The sequence below is a fragment of the Oreochromis niloticus genome, linkage group LG17 (genome assembly GCF_001858045.2).
Source record: "Oreochromis niloticus isolate F11D_XX linkage group LG17, O_niloticus_UMD_NMBU, whole genome shotgun sequence".
NCBI lineage: Eukaryota > Metazoa > Chordata > Actinopteri > Cichliformes > Cichlidae > Oreochromis > Oreochromis niloticus.
In genome coordinates this window covers 8,855,175-8,868,545 of record NC_031981.2, presented here as the reverse complement: position 1 = coordinate 8,868,545, position 13,371 = coordinate 8,855,175, and the positions used below count along the sequence as shown (strand labels likewise).

At 39.7% G+C, this 13,371-nt stretch overlaps 1 protein-coding gene across 4 annotated transcripts in view; it reads right to left on the bottom strand.

Moving 5' to 3' along the window:
- The window catches only part of grm8a (glutamate receptor, metabotropic 8a), a 274,028-nt gene that overhangs the window by 155,889 nt on the left and 104,768 nt on the right, over positions 1-13,371 (bottom strand). The gene's annotated exons all lie outside the window — the stretch shown is intronic.

Sequence of the window (13,371 nt, the reverse complement as noted above, 5' to 3'; positions counted from 1 at the left end):
TGTACCTGCAGGTATATCAAAACACAAATCCTTAAATGTCTGATAGATAAGAGGAACTCAATCGATGGTTACTCTTAGCTCTCTAAGGTAGCGCTCAGTTTGTCTGGGAGACTGAAGTATAAGCAAGGCACGGAGCGAGGCAGTGAATTAATGGCCCAGTGAGCCATTAATTCCCTGGAGCTTTCCAGTGGCACACTGTAGAGAAGGTGTTCGGCAGGTGGGAACAATGCCTTGCACTAATGGGATGAAACTCACATGCAAGGCCACACATTTAAAAAGAGAAAACTTTCAGAGGAAATTTCCCCAATCTCTCCGATATTTGTTTTCATACCGACTATATAGAGCTTATATCAAAGCAAATTGATTTCCTCATGAAAGTGGCCCCCTTTTTTGCATTTATATCACTTAGCTCTCTTTTTCCAAATATTTTTCTACACATTAAACGATGGATTCTTGTAGCTCCACTAGGAAATGAAAATAAATAAGCATCTCATCTGTTTTTTAACCTTGTTAAAAAATTTCTGTAATATTTTAAAATCGCAAATAAACGGTATGCAAGTGTTGGGGGCCGGGGGAGTGGCCTTAGTGTGAAACTAACACCAAGATCCGGCACCTTGAAAGCAAGTTGGTGGCTTCTAATTAAGATAAGGGTAAGATGACTTGCAGTAATCACCTCAGAGGCAAGATAAAGATGTGGATTACAAGTGACTAGAATGATTCAATTCAATTCAATTCAATTTTATTTATATAGCGCCAAATCACAACAGAAGTCGCCTCAAGGCGCTTTATATTGTACAGTAGATCGCACAATAATACATACAGAGAAAAACCCAACAATCATATGACCCCCTATGAGCAAGCACTTTGGCGACAGTGGGAAGGAAAAACTCCCTTTTAACAGGAAGAAACCTCCGGCAGAACCAGGCTCAGGGAGGGCCGGGGCCATCTGCTGCGACCGGTTGGGGTGAGAGAAGGAAAACAGGATAAAGACATGCTGTGGAAGAGAGACAGAGATTAATAACAGATATGATTCGATGCAGAGAGGTCTATTAACACATAGTGAGTGAGAAAGGTGACTGGAAAGGAAAAACTCAATGCATCATGGGAATCCCCGGCAGCCTACGTCTATTCCAGCATAACTAAGGGAGGATTCAGGGTCACCTGGTCCAGCCCTAACTATATGCTTTAGCAAAAAGGAAAGTTTTAAGCCTAATCTTGAAAGTAGAGATAGTGTCTGTCTCCCGAATCCAAACTGGAAGCTGGTTCCACAGAAGAGGGGCCTGAAAACTGAAGGCTCTCCCTCCCATTCTACTTTTAAATACTCTAGGAACAACAAGTAAGCCTGCAGAGCGAGAGCGAAGTGCTCTAATGGGGTGATATGGTACTACAAGGTCATTAAGATAAGATTGGGCCTGATTATTTAAGACCTTGTATGTGAGGAGCAGGATTTTGAATTCAATTCTGGATTTAACAGAAAGCCAATGAAGGGAAGCCAAAACAGGAGAAATATGCTCTCTCTTTCTAGTCCCTGTCAGTACCCTTGCTGCAGCATTTTGGATCAGCTGAAGGCTTTTCAGTGAGTTTTTAGGACATCCTGATAATAAAGAATTACAGTAGTCCAGCCTGGAAGTAATGAATGCATGAACTAGTTTTTCAGCATCACTCTGAGACAGGATATTTCTAATTTTAGAGATGTTGCGCAAATGGAAGAAAGCAGTCTTACATATTTGTTTAATATGTGCGTTGAAGGACATGTCCTGGTCAAAAATGACTCCAAGGTTCCTCACAGCATTACTGGAGGCCAAGGTAATGCCATCCAGAGTAAGAATCTGCTTAGATACCATATTTCTAAGATTTTCAGGGCCGAGTACAATAACCTCAGTTTTATCTGAATTAAGAAGCAGAAAGTTAGCGGCCATCCAGGTCTTTATGTCTTTAAGACATTCCTGCAGTTTAACTAATTGGTGTGTGTTACCTGGCTTCATGGATAGATAGAGCTGCGTGTCATCTGCATAGCAGTGAAAATTTATGCTATGTCTTCTAATGATGCTGCCTAAGGGAAGCATGTATAATGTAAATAGAACTGGTCCTAGCACTGAACCCTGTGGAACTCCATAATTGACCTTAGTGTGTGAAGAGGACTCTCCATTTACATGTACAAATTGGAGTCTATTAGATAGATATGATACAAACCACTGCAGTGCAGTACCTTTAATACCTACAGCATGTTCTAATCTCTCTAATAGGATATTATGGTCAACAATATCGAACGCAGCACTGAGGTCTAGCAGGACAGGCACTGATTTATTATTGATCTACTTAAGAGCAGCTAAATCCATTAAACCTATCCATCTACAAATTAGTCAATTTTGCAATGACGCTCTGTAATTAAGATGCAGAAATCTACTCCTAATATTTGACGAGCTCTCGTGGATGGTGTCAAGGTAGCTGAGGCCCTAAAAATATGCACTTATATTTCTGAGTCAGACTTTCTGTTCACAGTATTACCAAGTGAGAAAATGTGCATGTAGTAATAGCACAGAATGGAAGTGAAAACCCAGCCTTTGCAACCAGTTCTTAAATTATCAGCATGACAACGAATAAAGCAGAGACACGGGGAACTCTGCTGTGCCGAGAGGCAAAAGCTGTAATGCCAACCCATCACCTCAGTTCATTTAAATTTTTAAGAGAAATCTTATTAAGGACGGCACTTTGGTTATAAAGGTTTAAAACTGAAGTGATGAATGTGCACCTGCTGCTGGGAGAGGATTCAGAGGATTGGCTGGAGGACACATGATGCAAGTTTCACTTGGGTAGCATGTGTGTAGGTGTGCGCACACAGTTTTAAATACACCCCCACTTCTAATATCAGACAGGAGAGGAAGGCCAGAGGGCCGGAGGCCAGGGACCCGAGGCTGCAGCCTTTAATATATCTCTGTCAATACATCATCACTTTCCTTCTCACATGAACACACACAGCTTTACCTCGCTATATCACAGGGAACCAACACAAACTTACACAGACACACACACAAAAACGCTGTGTGTCCTCAGCGGACTTGGATTTTCCTGAACAAAAACCATACACACAAGCACGCATGTGTCTCTCTCTCATACACACACACATACACAGTTTAATTCAATTCAATTCAGCTTTATTTATATAGAACCAATACACAACAACCGTCTCCTGAGGGCAGGGGTGCCAAACATAAGGTACGAGGGCCAGAATGGGCCTGGCAAAGACTTCAGTCCGGCCCACTGGATGGCTTTAGAAAATGTGAATGAGGGTGTAAATTCTGGGCGTGTTTAAAGTTTTTCAAGTTTTGCAGCTTTTTCTAATGATAAAGACTTTCCCCACAGGCGTTCAGGTAAGCAAACAATTAAAGAAAAGTTCACAAAAAAACAAACCTTACAGAACCTTTTCCCATGTCTTTTTATTATAATAAGTAATCTCAGGGATTCAAAATTATCATATGCACAAGATTTTCAGAAAACTTGACCTGTGACCTTGTGATTGAGATAGGGTTGCTAACTGTCCCGTTTTAGCCAGGACATCCCGTATAATGAGCAAAATTGGTTTGTCCCTTATTCTACCTTAAATGTCCCGTATATTCATTGTTACCGACATTCCACTTTCTGACCAACAGATGGCACTCTTATAAATGCAAAATCTGATTTGACTGCAATTGTATCAGACAAATGCTTGTGTCCACTCACAGTCATCAGTGACGGCCGATTCATAAAAATAAAAGGCTGATTGGTCTGCGTAGCATAATAAACTGGGTAATTGAAGCCCGTATTTACAATATTTTGAATATTTTTTTCTTTTTTGCTTATTTTTTCAAAGGAAATGCCCACGTGATTCTTGCTATCATTTACTGTATTTTTCATTTTTGTTTCAGATGAGGTATTGATTAAACTCAATACCAACATTTTATGCATATTTACACTATGCCCAAGTGGCTGCATTGTGCTTCTGGCACAATAGAGTGTCCCTTATTTGATAGTTAAAAAGTTGGCAACCCTAGGTCGAGATCACAAGTGATCAAATTTACAAACTTGGGTGTCCATCCGGCCTACCCGGCCTGCAGGGTGACAACTATAACCTATAAGCCTGTTACGCCTGCAAGGTAAAAAAAAGAGAGCGGGAAGAGAAGTTGTCCTGGGGAGAGAAGGACAAGAGAGGAAACAGCAGTCAATAATAGCACAAAAGAGAAAAAAAAGTTTTATCTTTATCAGATCTTTAACTATCACCAAACACTTTTCAGTGTGGGTATTTTGACAGATAAAGCTGCACTGAGTGCATCCTCTTTTTATTTTGTCTTTCTGATGAGACACTGACGTGCCAAAGCTTTCCAAACAATTTTAATGACTCTTTAAAAAAAACAGGGAAGAAAAACCCTGACAATCGCATCAGGAAACACTTGCAAAGCAAAGTCGTTTAAGTGCGTTGCTTAAAGTAGCAGCACATTTGGTTTTTGACTTCAACAGATGACAAACACTCAAGTATTCACTTATGACAGTTTAGAAGACAACCTCCTTATTTTGCTCATTATAGCGCATTTATCATTGCTCCATGCAATAAAATCAACATAGGCATTCATTCCTTCATTGTTGCCCAATTATAATGAAATCAAACTGTAACTATTTTTAGGCAACTTTTGTGAGGACAGGTTTCACTGTCCACCCCCTCTCATGCGTCCAAACAATTTAAAGCATGACAGGTTTAAACTAGAGATTGATTGAAAGCATAAAAACATGCTGTGCCCGATGTTCCATGTGCCTGTTTTAGTACATCATTTTACATCTGCTCCAGCACGCACATTAGGTTTAAACTACAGACAGTGCTTAGATCTCCTAATGTTGCCTCTTTCACTTGCCTTGCTAGGACTTAGCCCACTCGCTCTCATATATGCCCCTCTGCTCATGCACACTGTTTGAATAATGTATTCCTCCAACAGCTGCATCTCTTCAGCAACCTAAACCTTGTGTCCAGTAGCGCACACAAATACACCCACACAAACACGCAGGAGGAAGGGACAAGACTACTTGATGCAAGCCAGCCACCTGCAGCTTCCCCTCTCTGTTTTGTCTCTCCGTGCAGTTACACAAAAGCGCCATCCAACAGTGCTTCATTGTGAGTTTCCTGCTTGATGGTGCTTTTATGTGTGCGTATGTGTGGAGGCAGTGCATGTGCCAACATGAGCGCTTGACACCTGCCAGCATTCTCTCTCAGCGTTCCTGTATGCGTCCCTGTATGCGTTCCTGGCTCCCACTGTGCAACTGTAGCGCCAAATGTGACAAATTCCTAAAAATATGCAAAGTTAAACTTAACATTTCAGTCCCCATTCGTTTTCAGTTCAAAAACACAGGCAAAAGGACACATACACACACACACACACACACACACACAAACATAAGCAGAAAAAAAATGTGCATACCTGCCAGTGTTACAGAATTATTAACCAGAGCAAATCTGAGCTTCAAAAAGGTATTCCCCAGCATCAGACCCATTAGGCTTACAGTATATTCCCATTGTTGCACTTGTAAATGAGCCTCATACATCATGCAGCATGCCAACAGACCTGCACGGAAAGCATTTTAAATTTGTTTAATGAAAAACAGCTTACCAGCAAATTAGAGGCTAGAAAGTGTTTAAAAATCATTTGAGCAGATTTCGGATTATGAATTAAGTTTTGATTAAGTGTTTGACGCGATGCCTTTGCTTCTGACACAAGACAAAAATGACAAATTTCCCTGGCAGGAGTAGAAAAAAAAAATCAACTCAGTGTGTGCCCACACATAGCTCAAGCATGCATGGCGCTTCAATTGTGACTGACAGGAGTACATTGCGTTTCTTGGATTTTACAGTATGAAAGAGCATGTATGGCTGTGTTTTAATTTTGCTTCTCCAAACGAGCCTCTAACCGCTCACAAGTGAATCATCAGCAGCTCAGCAGGCGGCCACTTGAGTCAGTCATTAATACATTATGTATCGGCATCAAAAGGGGGTTGTGTGAGACCACTACTGATCTGAACTCTGGTCTATATACTGAAAAGAAAGAGCCAAAAGAGGGAAGAAATTGAGATTCAAGACCTCGTGCATCAAAAGATTATTTAAAAAAGAAATCACTATTATTATGGGTGGGAAAAAATATATATTCATATCTTACATTTGATGTCTCCTCCATGTCAAAAACGGACTCCTTAACATCATTCATTTCACTCTCCACCATTCATTTATTTTAATGTTGCAATTTCAGTCTGGAATAAGGCTTCTCAAAATACTTATCCACTAAATTATTTATAATTGATGACACATATATATATACATATATATTTATATATATATATATATATATATATATATATATATATATATATATATATATATATATATTTAGATATCAATGACTGTAATATCTGAATTGGAAAGTGAAGCCAGTGCAGAAGCGAGTTAAATCTGCATTCGATCTAATGGCCAATAAAAGGCGACTCATCTGGCTGCAAAAACTGACAGAAGTCTGTGAGTAAATAAACCTTCTTCCCACTTGATCTACGACCCCAGTAAACACTTTTCTAATTGCTTTCTATTCCCGATCACTACATTCAAAGCTTGTTGAACACAGCACAATGTTCATCAGCCCATCCATCCATTTCCTTAACCACTTATCTAGCTTGGGGTCTTGGCGGTAAGCTGTAATAGGAAGACAAGCAGGACACACAGAGGTGAGGTGGTGTTACTTCCACAGTTCAAAGACATGCTTGTTGGGTTAATTAAGTGATTGTGCATTGTGTCGTGGGTGTGGATGTCCGTGGATGTGCGTGGATGTGCATCATTCTCACCAGAGTTGAAAAAAAAAACATAAAGCAAAGTATGCTTTAGGGCAAACATGTGATTGCAATGGCCTAAGTAGGTTTTAGAAATGAGTTAAGTTTGGGATTTTTTCCTCTCAATCAATCATATTTTCTGTGTAGCAGCTGGACTCGGTGACCAGTAGAAAAGGCTCCTTCAGCTGCCCTGCAATCAGAACTGGAAATTTTGAAAACTGTATAAAGCTTCAGTTTATGCATCTTTCCTTGTTTTTACATAAAGGATGAGTGATGTGTTTCTAAAAATGATAAAATAAAACAAAATAGCAAAATGCAGAATTATTAATCCAACTAAAATTAAAATAACATGGGGGGGGGGTGTTACTTAATGCCTCAGGCCCTTCTGTGCCGCCGATCCACTTCTCGTGCCTAAACCATCCAATTATTATTCCTCATGACTCGCACATCAACCTAACCCCCTAAACACAACCAGTCAGAAGCACTGTAGGGCGGACGATGACGTCATAGAATTCCCTTAGTGCCTTAATCTTTTCAAAGTAAAAGCATCTAGAGAGTCACACGCTATTTTTTCACCAACTTGTTTGGACAGAAGTTACAGAGGTCAAGACCTCCTATGTAGTTGCAGCCATGTATGACGGATAAGTTGTTATCATATAAGCGTGCAGGTGTAATCATCTCCACCGACAGATCCATGTCTCACTCAGTTTTACACCACTGCAATGGCCAAAATGTTCAGCTCAATGCATTAACACAAGACTTCATTAGCACATTCTGTTAGTAAACAGTCTGTCTGCCATTTTGCTTTAGTTGCCTAAATGTGTGCATCTTACCTTCCCATCCTTCGTCATCTTAATCTTCATCCTACACTTAGATTTTAAGCATGACACCATTTGCTACACACAAACAAATTACTTGCATGTACCATAAACAAGAATGTCTAATATATAACAAATGAACATAGAGAGCAAGACACAATGAGATGCTATAAATAATGTTTGGGTTTTAGGATTACTAGCAATATTTCAGAAGTCCCCTTTTCCCCATTTTGTGTACACCATCATTCGTCATGTTCAGTGTGCAAATTTGCAAAAAGAAATATATAAGTATAAAGAACCATTACAAGAAATATTGCACACACAGTTTTGGACCGACTTGGATTGAAATACACAGTCACACAAACTGAAAACTGGAATCAATACCTCTGACATAATTCCAATAGAACTGCAGCTGTTGGAGAAACTTTTTGCTGATGAGGTCTTTTCTGTGCCAAAAAAATGTAATGACTCAGTGATGAATAGATACTTGTTAAAGATCATAATGGAGGTTAACGCATCTGACCTTCCAGAAAAAAATTGGGGTTTTTATTACAAGCAGGAGCCAGAAATTATGTGCAGCTTTTTGATTATTATCGCGTAGAGACCCGAAGACCAGCATTTCAGGATAATCTCATTCCACCTCCTGAACACACGTACATTACACTGTACGAGAACACCTGTAAAATATAAGCAGCCCTCCCTGTTTCTTGTTTCACCCGTTGGTTGATAAGATAAAACTCTTATTGTAGTGCTGATTAAACGGATTCTAATTTTGTGAATCTAACAGCATGCTGCCACAACAGTCCCAGCGCATTCATGGAATAGCAAAAGGCGCAAATGCTTTCTGACATTTCAGCATTTGTTTCAGGATACAAACAACAGTGCAGCAGATGGCGAGACACTCCACTCATCTATTTCTTGTGCTTCCAAGCATCACTAAATGGCTATTGTTGTGGGCTCAGCAGCAGGTTAACACAGTCAAATAGAAAGCAACTACTTTAAATAGTGACTGTGCCGCTTATATATAGTGTGACTGAATTTAAATGGCAGAAAACTGATGTAAAATAAATGAGAAACATTTACAAGAGTAATTGCAATCAGTTTGTTAAAAAAAATAGTCACTGTCACTATAAATTAGGAATAAAAATGGTCAGTTAGTCAGTTCAGTGTACATTTCTTGGCTATAAAGTAGTTTTAATCAAATCAAAGACTGAGTGGAGTAGCAGGTGCTCGCTAAAAAGAGTTAAAGCAAATTATAATGAAAGAGGAATTGATTATGTCGGTGTGAGTAAGCACTTAGCGAATTCGCTCTTGGATAACTTAATTGATCCGGAAGTTGGTCAGCAAGAGTCATTCCGTGATGCAAGTTCGATCACACAAAGTAATTGCGTTGAAATGCCGGGTGAGCGTGCTCACGGAGTAACAGGTGTACAGCAGACAAACAGCTGCAGCATTATGGGAAATTAGCTCCCCTGCTATGCCTTTAAAGACAAGGTTAAGAGGAAGAGATATAACTGAGTTTTACTTTTCCTAAACTTACACCAATGAAAGAAGTCTCCCAAGATGGACGGTTCTTTCATCCCACCGGGGAGAGCACAGGGAAGAGGGCTGAAGGACCAGCTTGTTATCTGTACCATACGGTCTCGAGGGAAGGAGTATCATTTTATTTTTAGGGGGAAGAAGGCTCTGGCGCTCGCACATGCTCACACCTGCTGAGAGGAAGCAATTCCATTTCCGGATGCCCCCCTGTGTCTTCCAATCCACCTCCCCCGACAAACTTTTTACACGCATACTGCTTCACAAACCTTTACATGAGCACACAGATGTTTGCTCTCTCTCCCTCTATCACTCTTTTGATTTTTTTTTTTAATTTTTGCACAACAAAAGCAAAAACTTTGCCTTAATCATATCTTAGGTGACCTTGAAGACTTTTTGTTTTTTGGTACGAGACATGACATATCACGAAACAAAAATCAACCGACTTCACTCACTGTTTCACCTGAATGAAATTTTAAGTTGTGTTGTCACTTTAATAAACTCAGTGTGACTCATCGCTCACTGCATTAGCATGCACATAATGTACTTGAGTGGCTCAGTGAATATCAATTCTTATAGTTTCCCTTTGTGCATTCAATGGTTCCGTGAGTGTATGCGGAAGATGTAGCGAAGTATGTGCACTGCACGGGAGTGCACGGTGTAATTAACTTGCATGGGACTGTTTGAATATTGAACTAGACTATGTGTGTGCATGCACATGTGTTCACACGAGAGAATATGAATGCAGCTGGCAGTTCGCCATTATGTTGTTAATGTGTCCATCTGAGTAACAGGCAGCTGTGTGCACACAGACTTAATGCACTAATGCAGTGCTGCCTAATAGAAAGAGCTACTGCTGAAATCGCACACTTTGAACAACCTATTAATATAATGGGATGGGTGGAAGGAGGGGGGAGGGATAGAGGAGGGGAAGAGGATGGGAACTAATAAGGAGGGGGTGGATGAATGATAGTAATCGGTAGGTTGGAGTAAAATGGGGCACAAGGAAAAGAAGGAAGAACGAGTGAGAAAACAATGAATGGATGTGAAGACAGAGATAAGGAGGGATGATAAATGGAGAGAATGGTAATGCAGAGAGGTGACAGATCAATATGAAATATCTGTGGGGATGAAGGGGATGAAAAGAAAGGGATGAGTGGAGAAAGGAGGAAAGAGACAGGATGAAGCTGAAAATTAAATGATGAATGGAACGGTAAAACAAGAAAAAACTCGGGAACAGTAATGACAGATATGCACTGCTAGCAAAATCTCCTTAATCAACTGCTTGTGTGGAGAAAACAATCTAGTTTCATTTGTTGTAAATAAGCAAAACCATCTCTGAATCCCAAGAAACAAATAACACTGAAATATAGTGGGGAAAGGCAGGAGTTAAAGTTAAAATCTGGCTCATTAGTTATAGATCCACGGGTTTAGCATAAGCAGAAAAAAAATAACACCAAAGTACAAACTTTAGTGACAAGCAAATTTGTGCAAGTGTTTTTCAAACTTTGTGGAAAACACTGCAAATTATATTATATTTTATGAGAATAAGATGTTGGCTGGCTCTCTTTAAGGCAATGCAGAAAATAGACTGGAAAATTTAGATTTTTAGGAAGTTGACACTGGGACCAATTCTTTCTTAGAGGCTTTCCGTGAGCCTAACTACTCAACACTGGTTCCTATTCCCTCCACAAAGCCTTCACCATCAGAGAAATACTTTCAGTCAGCCATCAATTGGCTTACTGTATTCAGCTTAGACACATCCTTTTGTCCACCCTTTTTCACTCTGTTATGGTTCTATCCATCTTTCCACGGGGATTTTGAATAGTGACTCTATAACTTATATTTTCTCTCCACGCATCCTTTTTCTTCTTCTGATGATTGAGTCCACTGCTCATTTTCCCCCCTCGCCTCTCCTCTCTCCTCCATTTTCTTCTCGCACATTTCTTTGCTTTTCTTCAATTCCATATTTTCTCCAATAAACCTTAACAGAAGAGAAAAAAATGAAAGTAATTTTTTTTATATCTTTCCTGCTTTACCTTCACTTATTTTGTTGTTCTCTATTCATATTTTTTCTTTCACGCTTCCATCTCTTTTCCAAAACAGAACTTTCCAAAAATCATGTATTTAATTGAAAATTGAGTGCCGGATGTTGACATAGAAATGAACCTTATATTCAAAGCCTGTATTTAGCAGTTTCACCTTGTCATAAACCAAATTTTATGCCTGTGATAAGGACAGCAATGTTGCATTTTATATAAACCAGCAATCATTTGGTTGAGTTGGAAAAATTGGAGCAACCGTAGCAATGGGGATACCTTAAACCTCAAGCACCTTGAGGCGACTGTTGTGATTTGGTGCTATATAAATAAGATGGAACTGAATTGAATGGGGACTGAGTAGCCCCCAGTAACAAGTTGTAACCTAGGAAAGAAAACTTAAGAAGCACTTTAGAAAAGTTTCTCTTACTTCAGTAGTGTCGTGAGATACTGCAAATTTTATCAATCTGATACCAAGTAAATACAGGACCAGTATTTTCAATACTAACTGTCAAAGGTCTGCAGCAGTATTTCTGTTAGTGGACCCAAATTCAGACACTCGAGGCAGGGACAGAGTTCAACAAAAGGCGAGCCGTTTATTAGGCTGGGAGAAGGTAACAACAAAGGCAGGTAGATACTAAAGAAAAACTTAACTAGGACTAAACTGGAAGGAACTAAATGATAAACTTATGGGACAACGAACATCAAATGAACATGTTAAAAACCTGAACAGGGTATAACCAGGAAACATGGATGCTAGGAAACATGACGTAACACAAGAGATGACCCAGCAACGAATGACAGAAACTCACATACTAAATACACAGAGAGGAGACGAGGGGAGTGGAATCACATTAGGGATACAGCTGAAACAAATGAAAGTGACGCCACAAGGGAAGCAAAACTAAACACACTGAACATGGACCACGAGACTATCAAAATAAAACAGGAAACTGTGACGTAGACTGACACATCAGATTGACAGAGGAGGAAATGCAGATGAGAGAGTAATGATGAGCTAGGAACGCATGGAATAAACATGACCGAAAGGGGAGACATGGAATGACACACAGGAAGTGGAGACAAGATAGTTTCACAGGACAACAGGGAAACGGAAATATAACTAAACAATAAAGAGAACTCCATACTCAAAAAATAGAAAACCCAATAGTTTAGTGTCACAATTGAGCTGAGTGACGGCCTAGCAGATTCAAAGCCACCTGTGTCTGTATCTACATCAGCCACAACACCAATAACACAAACTTAAAGCTTTAAATCAATTTTATTTGATAAGTTATTAAAAATAATAGCAAAGAACAGGAAAAACACCTCATACCGGTTTCACAAAGCAGAAATAACATTACAGCTATATAAGTGGCTCTTTTTGGACCTGCACTTTCCGACACAATCGTCATGTTTCAGCCTGGAGGTTGTCTACGGGTTGGCATGTGAGACAGTGTTTGTGCAATTTCTCTCAATGACAGAAGGGGGAGACACTAGCAATTTAATGTCAACTGTTTGATTAATATTTGCAGGCATTTTCATTCACTATGCAAGAGCTCCAGTTTTACTAAGGAAGACCAGCAACAACATACACTAGTGTTGTAGGGTTTTTTTGTTGTTGTGGTTTCTAATATATCACCTATATAACATGCATCTTTGCTGGGGAATTCCTCTTGGAAAAAAAATGATTGCGTATTATGACTTAAGCAACAGTGGCTGCAGAAAGATGAAAATACTGGAACAAATAGTCCAGGATGTGCTCGCCATAACTGGGCACTGTGACATATCTGGGGGAGACAAAAAGGAAAAATCACTCACAAAACCTTTTTTTTCTTTTCCTATTTTTAAAAGGCATCAGAAAATAAACAACACAATCTTCTGTCATCTATTTTGAAGTGTTCAAGAGTTTAAAAAGATAAGAGGAATGAGGGTTTGGCACAAATGCTGCAAGCTGCCAATTAAAAAGAAAATAAAAGGCACTTTTATACAATGCCGGCGCAGAAGTGACTTTCCTCTCTCATCTGTCTTTCAGCAATCAAAGGTGTCCAAGCCCTCCACCACTGCCGCGGTATCATTCCCGACCTCATCTCACTGCCTCCTTTTCATCTCTACTCCCTCGCTCCCCCGCCGTCTCTCCCCAC